This window comes from Ovis canadensis, chromosome 2, assembly GCF_042477335.2.
Source record: "Ovis canadensis isolate MfBH-ARS-UI-01 breed Bighorn chromosome 2, ARS-UI_OviCan_v2, whole genome shotgun sequence".
Lineage (NCBI taxonomy): Eukaryota > Metazoa > Chordata > Mammalia > Artiodactyla > Bovidae > Ovis > Ovis canadensis.
Window position 1 is genome coordinate 37,399,355 of NC_091246.1, and position 7,685 is coordinate 37,407,039.

A 7,685-nucleotide genomic window follows, 5' to 3' on the forward strand; every position below is an offset into this window, starting at 1 on the left:
CTTTAGGTTCCTCTGTCCACGGGATTTCCCAGGCAAGAAAACTGCAGTGGGTTGCCATTTTCTTCTCCAGGGAATCTACCCCACCCAGGGATCAAACCCGAGCCTCCTGCACTGGCAATGGGCCACCAGGGAAGCCCTAATACTGACAGTACTGCACGCTAACCTTTGCATTTCTTGAGAAAGGCTATCTGAAGAAAATTACCTGTAATGATGACCAGATAGTAGCTTGTTTTTGGTTTGGGTTAGTCTGTGGAAAATATGGTTATGCTTAAAATAATCTACATATGGAAAAAAACCTCAAACCATTCAACAATATAATTAAATAACAGGAAAAATGTATAATACTGACAACTACACTCTACAGTAATGAAGATACATTTATAATGGTGAAAAAATTCAGAGAAATTTGAATTAAACTTCAGGAATCCTCATTTTAAATACCTTACCATAGTCGAGATATCAAAGAAAAGTAGCACAAGATAAAGTGATATTTGCCAACCTAAGAAATGGGAACAACTACTAATGAGAACTCATTACAGACGTAATACAATCATATCAGGATACTGCCTTCTTCAAAAGAAAAAGAAAAGCTTTCAGATATACAAAAAATGTCATGATGAAAAAAAAAGTATGTCACGATGAAATATTGAGTCAAATACTACACAACGGAAAAATTCAGGAAGTTCTTATATTTTCATAATTTTTTTCCATAGTCTTCATTTCCAAAAAAACATTGTTTCTTCCAATGAAGCTGTACAGTGATAGAGTCTAACTAGAGAAACATTAATTTTCCCATTTCCATAATTATAATGACTTATTAATGCAACACAAAGTAGGCAGTAATAAACACTGAATAAATAAGTCACAAAATGAATAGGATGGATTAGAAACAAAACTCTAATTTATAAAAACCTACTATAAAAACACACCAAAAAAATCCTACTTTATAAAGTCGGTTAATGTAGACAAAGGAATTATTTTAGACCTCGGACATTTTACATTCTTTGCTACAAAATAATACAGAAACTTTCAGTTTAACTTTCAGTTTGGGACACTTACAAGAACGAACTGGCTATCACTAAAGACTAAGTGCCGTTTTTCTTATCATCAAATCGGGAAAAATTCTAAAGAGAAAAATCCATCAAATCTACCCACTACCCACCATTCTAAAACACTAATAATTAGAACTGAGGAAAGAAGCCCTATTAAGTGGAGTTAGAACAAAAGCTACTTAACAGATAACTAAACTACCAAATCTGGTTTTGCAACACTCCATGGATCTAAAAACTCTGAAAATTTTATCTCACTTTAATATAAAATGTATTTTTATGGCCAGCCACACTTTAAACATGTGACGACAACACAAAGGTCAGAGATCACTATTAGAGATCAAATAAATGAACTATAACTTCATGTTTCACAAGAAAGATTAGGAACTGTTTCTGAAGTCCAGGTGGACTGGACAGATAAGTCTCTACCCGACAAACAAAAGCAGCAAGACTAACATACCTGGAGAAGACGAGGCAATGTCGAATATATCTCCAAAGATCACTCGCCCCGAGTCTGGTCTCCTCCCTTTCCCCCTAATCTCATCGCCTCAGAGAAAACTAAATCTGTATCTCAGGTCCGCAGCTCACTCTCAACTCCCCATCACTCACCTTTACTAAAACCTAGGTCCCTCTCTCTCCCCGACATCCTCAATTTCCCACCGAGCTCTCGTTCCAGACAGCTACGTACTGCGCCTATTTTCCAGCAGAACATCAGTCCCCTTAATCCGAACTCACTTATTTTTCCGCATCCCATCTGCCCACCGCCCCTTCAATGCTGGTCCCCTCACCCCGTCCCTTCTCCCAGAATCCTTCCCAAGTCACCCATCTCTGGCCCCTTGGCCCTCACACCCCCTGAGCTGCAGCTCCTTCCTTCCACTCCGTCTCCAGCTTCCTCCTTGTCCCTCCCCCATCCGTCTCCCGGTACCGGCTCCCACTCCCAACTCCGCCCCTCTCCTCCCTCCCCCAGCGAGAGGCCCCCTCACCTGAATGCTGCAGCCGCCGTGCCAGAAGCCGAAAGGTGCTGCCGCCGACCGGCCTCCCTGGCTCGGTCCCTGCTGAGCTCCTGTCGGCCCCTAGGAAGAGCGAACACTACCACCTCCAACTCTGCCCGCCCCGGGCCAGACCGTCACCGTAGTCACCCCCAGTACCACAGCCGCCATGTTGAAGTCCCACTTCCCTCCTCCTTCTCCTCACCGCTCCTCCCCTTTGGGCGTCTGACGTCGTGGCGTCGCGCCCCACCCCTCGAGCCAATGGGAGGAGTCATGGTGACGTAGCTAATTTCCCCCAGGAGCGAACATCTGCTGGTATCTGGAGGGTTGCAATTGGAACAAGTGAACCCGGCTGACTGGAGGGTTAGAGGAAAGCTGCTGGGGTCACCGACAGGGTAATGCGTAGGGGTTAGAAGAGCCTCCCAGGAGGAAGCTCGCGATCCCTGAATCTCAAAGAGAAGCACAAAGGCTTTCCAAGGGGACCTACTTAGAAATCAGAATGTCTGGCTTCAGATCCTGAGTCATGGACTTGATACAAAGTCCTACCCTTTCTGGGTCTCACTTTCCCAATTTATAAATTGTAAGGGATCAGGATCCTATAAGGCCTTTTCAGAACAGACCTCACCCATGTCCTCCTCCTGCCTTTTGTCTGTAGAAAAATTTAGTCAAGGAATAAATTTAATCGGACAAGTGGAAAAAATACAGAAAAAAAGAAAACAAGCATTACAAACTAATACTTTAGCCATTAAACGAAGTTGAGGACCTTTAGTTCTTCCTCAAGGACTATAGAAAATATTCTGAGCTATGTCATTTAAGCTGTCTTGCAGATACTGAAGCCCCTACCCTCGCCCCTCGCCCCACACCACCACCACCACAGAGTGGGAGAAGTTAATTATAGGCAAGTGAGAAGGAAATGGCAACCCACTCCAGTATTCTTTCCTGGAGAATCCCATGGATAGAGGAGCCTGGCAGGCCATAGTCCATGGGGTCTCAGAGAGTCAGACACAACTGAAGCGTCTAAGCACACACGCAAGCACATAGACCCCAAACAAGTTGGAACCAAAAGCTTTTGATTACCTCACCACCATCCAATTATAAGAATGCCCACAAGCTGACCACGCCCCGCTTCTTAGAACGCTATAAAACTCCTTACTACCCCCACCAGGGTGGGACACACAATCTTGAGGGCATAAGCCCACTGTGCCCCTTTTGCCTGGCAAAGCAATAAAGCTGTTATTTTCTATTTCACCCAGAACTCTGTCTCCGTGTTTCTTTTAGGCACTAGTGAATAGAGGCCAAATTTCAGCAACAAAATGAATGGGTTGAAAGGTGACCTCTAATAAATCTCCTCCAATTCTGACATTCAATGGATTTAAACCAGGTAATCCAATCCCAAACCTTTACTTCCTTCTGTTTCCTAGAATCAGGTGCCTGGATGTTCACAACTGAATGAGATAAATCTATGTTCCAAAAAGTTCCTAGCTGGTGGGAGAAATAGAAGCATAAACAGTAACTCTAGAAAAAGAGTGATGGTGGCTTCAGTTGCTCTGGGAAAAAACTGAGTTTTAGCTAAACGATTAGGAAAGATTTTCATCTCTACAATTTCTTGATTCTACAGGTAAAGAATGTATACATTCTGATATCTAATTCTCTAGCCCTATTTTCTGTCTAGAACTCCAGAGCAGGTAATTGTATTTTGAAGAGTGCAGCAGTTTTATTGAGAGAAGGTGGGTATTCCAGAAGGGGGGCAGTCAAAATGAACAGAAAATAGGAAATCATCAATTCTGGACAACTTACCTGCTTAATTCAAACACAGCCACAGAAGGTTTGTGGAGAGAGCAGTGATCTGAGCAAATCTCCTCAACAGGAGAATTTAAATGGTTCAGTTCAGTTCAGTCCCTCAGTCGTGTCGGACTCTTTGCAACCCCATGAATTGTAGCGGGCCAGGCCTCCCTGTCCATCACCAACTCCCGGAGTTCACTCAAACTCACGTACATCGAGTCATTGATGCCATCCAGCCATCTCATCCTCTGTTGTCCCCTTCTCCTCCTGCCCCCAATCCCTCCCAGCATCAGAGTCTTTTCCAATGAGTCAACTCTTCACATGAGGTGACCAAAGTATGGGACTTTCAGCTTTAGCATCATTCCTTCCAAAGACCACCCAGGACTGATCTCCTTCAGAATTGACTGGTTGCACCTCCTTGCAGTCCAAGGGACTCTCAAGAGTCTTCTCCAACACCACAGTTCAAAAGCATCAATTCTTCGGTGCTCAGCTTTCTTCACAGTCCAACTCTCACATCTATACATAACCGCTGGAAAAACCATAGCCTTGACTAGACAGACCTTTGTTGGCAAAATAATGTCTCTGCTTTTGAATATGCTATCTAGGTTGGTCATAACTTTCCTTCCAAGGAGTAAGCATCTTTTAATTTCATGGCTACAATCACCATCTGCAGTGATTTTGGAACCCCCAAAATTAAGTCTGACACTGTTTCCACTGTTTCCTCATCTATTTCCCATGAAGTGATGGGACCGGATGCCATGGTAGCAGTGAATAAAATGGATTGGAGACTACCAGGTAGATTTCTTTGTGTGCCTGCATGCTTAGTCGTATCCAACTCTTTTGCAATCCCATGGACTGTAGCCTCCAGACTCCTCTGTCCATAGCATTTTCCAAGCAAAATTACGAAGTGGGTTGCCATTTCCTCCTCTAGGGGATCGTCTCAACCCATGGCTCAAACCTGAGTCTCCTGTGTCTCCTGCATCAGCAGATGGATTCTTTACCCTTGAGCCACCTAGGAAGCCCAAATGTTTATTTATTCATTTTGGTTGCTTCAGGTCTTAGTTACAGAATACAGGATCTTTCTGTGTGGCATGAGGGCTCAGCAGTTGCCCAATCTTAGTTGCCATTTGCCTTGGGGGATCTTAGTTCCCTGACCAGGAATTGAACCCTTGTCCCCTGTGTTGGAAGGTAGATTCTTAACCACTAGACCACCAAGGAAGTCTGGTAAACTTCTACATTGAGTTGAATACTTACACCTGGAGTAAAACAGAGACAGTGGGAATGAAGACTAGATCAACTGGAATAAGACTTGGGAAATGGACTCACAAGATTTAGAGAGCTTCTATATGGGCGGAGCAATCATGAAGAGGAAAGAGCCAAGTTCTGGGGGAGTCTTATTAACAGAAGTAAGACCTAACTTTTACTGAAGTACCAAGGGAAATAACAAAGAGTGTAGCTGGCCAAACTGAGATTAGGATGATGGCAGATTTTCTGGACAGATGCTCAGAAGGAAATGTGAGCTTGAAAATCAGGAAGGAGGTAAGGAGCACATAGGTATAGAATAGTGGTACTCCTTAAACAAATGAATTTTTCATTCATTTATCCAGCAAGTATTTATTGAATGCCTGCAGTATGCCAGGCATTGTTCTATGCACTGGTGATACAGCAGTATATAAAAAGACCTCCTGCTGCAACCCCCCCCTCCCCCCGCCAAAAAAAAACCCTGCTCTCTCTTAGAAAAAAGAAAAAAAAAAAAAACTAAAACAAAAACCCTGCTGTCACAAATCTTACATTTTAGAGGAAAATAATAATAATAATGGTTACAGTTGTTAAAAAGAATAAAGCAGGGAAAGGGGATAGAAAATATCCAGGATTGGAATGTATAAAGGATGGCCAGGGAAAGACGGCATCTGAGAAAAGACCTGAAGGAAGTGAGGAAATGAGTTAGGCAGATACCTAGGAGGACAAAATGCCAGGCCAAGGGAACAAGTACAAAGGCCTGAGATGAAAGCTCACCTTCTGTGTTCTAGGAACAATAAGCAACCCAGTGTGGCTGGCATGGAGTGAGCAATGAAGAAAATAATGGGAGCTGAAAGCAGAGAGGTAACAGGGGGCTAAATCACATAGGGATTTGTAGATCATTTTATGGACTTTAGCTTTTTAAGTAAGCTGAAAGCCACTAGAGAATTTTGAGCAGAGAAGGAAAATGATCAAAATTTTTATCAGGATACTCTAGTGACAAGACTGAGCGTAAACCAAAGAAGGACAAGCAAAGAAGAAAGACCACTTAGAGGTTATTGCAGTAGCCCAGGCAGGAAATGACAGTGCTGTAGACTGAGAGGCAATAGCAGTGAAAGTGATAAGAAATGTTCAGGTTCTGGGTACATTTTAAAGGTAAAGTTGTAAGAATTTGCTCACAGATTAGATGCACAGTGTGAGAAAATCAGAAGACTCAAGGATGACTTTTAAAGTTTTTGACCTGAGTCAAATTTGCACGTATGGCTAGAAGAATGGAAAATGAGATTAATTAAAATTTCTAGGACTGGGACCCTTTGGAACACTGACAAATAGGGCATGGGAAGATAAAGTAGAGAGATGCAAAGGTAGTAGCAAGAAGTAGAAAAAGAATGAGAAGACCATGGTGCCATGGAGGATTAGGAAGGAAAAGCCTCTGGAGGACTGGGCGTGTGCCTCTCCTCTCAGAGTACGACTCTCTGAGACCAGAGACAAACCTCCTCCATCAGACAGGGGCTTTCTGAGATTCCTCATCAGCCGTGGTCTCCTGATTTAGTAGTTTTTCTTCTCTATCTTCTTGCTTTAAGTGGGGACCAAGTAGCTAACTGGAGCTTCCCAGGTGGTGCTAGTGGTAAAGAACCTGCCTGTCAATGCAGGAGACATAAGAACTGTGGTTTCAGTCCCTGGATTGGGAAGATCCCCTGAAGGAGGGCATGACAGTGTATTCCAATAGTCTTGCCTGGAGAATCCCATGGACAGAAGAGCCTGGAGGGTTACAGTCCCTAAGGTCGCAAGGAGTAGGACACGACTGAAGAGACTTAGCGCACACACAAGTTGGTGACCACCTACTCCTGAGCCAGCCTGCCATGTCCCCTCAGCCTCCATGGAGGCAACTCATCCTTAAGAAATGGAAAAATGGGAGTTCTGTGGTGGTACAATGGTAAAGAATCCGCCTGACAACCAGGAAACATGGGCTTGATTCCTGGTCCAGGAAGATCCCACAGTCCTTGGAACAACTAAGTTCATGGCTACAACTATTGAGTCTGCTCTAGAGCCCTGCAAGCTGCAACTACTGAACCCACGTGCGGCAGCTACTGAAGCCGGCTCACCCTACAGCCTGTGCTCCACAACCAGAGAAGTCACCCCAGTGAAAAGCCCTCCCACTGCAACGAAGAGTAGCCCCCACTTGCCTCAACTAGAGAAAAGCCTGACAGCAACAAAGATCCAGCACAGTCAAAAATAAACAAATAAATAAAAAGTATTTACAAGAAGAAAAGAATCCACCTGCCAATGCGGGGTCACAGGTTTGATCCCTAGTCCCCCCCCATGCTGTGGGGCAGCTTAAGCCCTTACGCCACAACTACTGAACCCCACACACCTAGAGCCTATGCTCTGCAGAGAGAAGCCACTGCGATGAGAAGCCTGCACATCACAACTGGAGAGTAGCCCCAACTCGCCCAAACTAGAGAAAAACTTCACACACCAAAGAAGACCCAGCACAGCCAAATCAACAAATAATAAATCTTTTTTAAACAAGAAATGGAAAAGCATAGAGAACTGCATTCAGTTTACCATGATAAACTATAGTGAAAAAGGATATTACCAAAAAAAGAATATATATATATATGTG

At 43.8% G+C, this 7,685-nt stretch overlaps 1 protein-coding gene across 4 annotated transcripts in view; it reads right to left on the reverse strand.

Moving 5' to 3' along the window:
* UBAP1 (ubiquitin associated protein 1) overlaps positions 1-2,279 on the reverse strand; it is a 67,118-nt gene extending 64,839 nt beyond the window's left edge. Inside the window, exon 1 of one of the 4 annotated variants that reach the window (XM_069575870.1) lies at positions 2,033-2,279. The gene's annotated coding sequence lies outside the window, so the exon portion shown is untranslated. Of the gene's footprint in view, positions 1-1,509; positions 1,969-2,032 lie in introns of those variants that run through there. The other 3 variants (XM_069575872.1, XM_069575871.1, XM_069575873.1) reach the window with 3 other exon arrangements.
* Between the last annotated feature and the right edge of the window lie 5,406 nt (positions 2,280-7,685).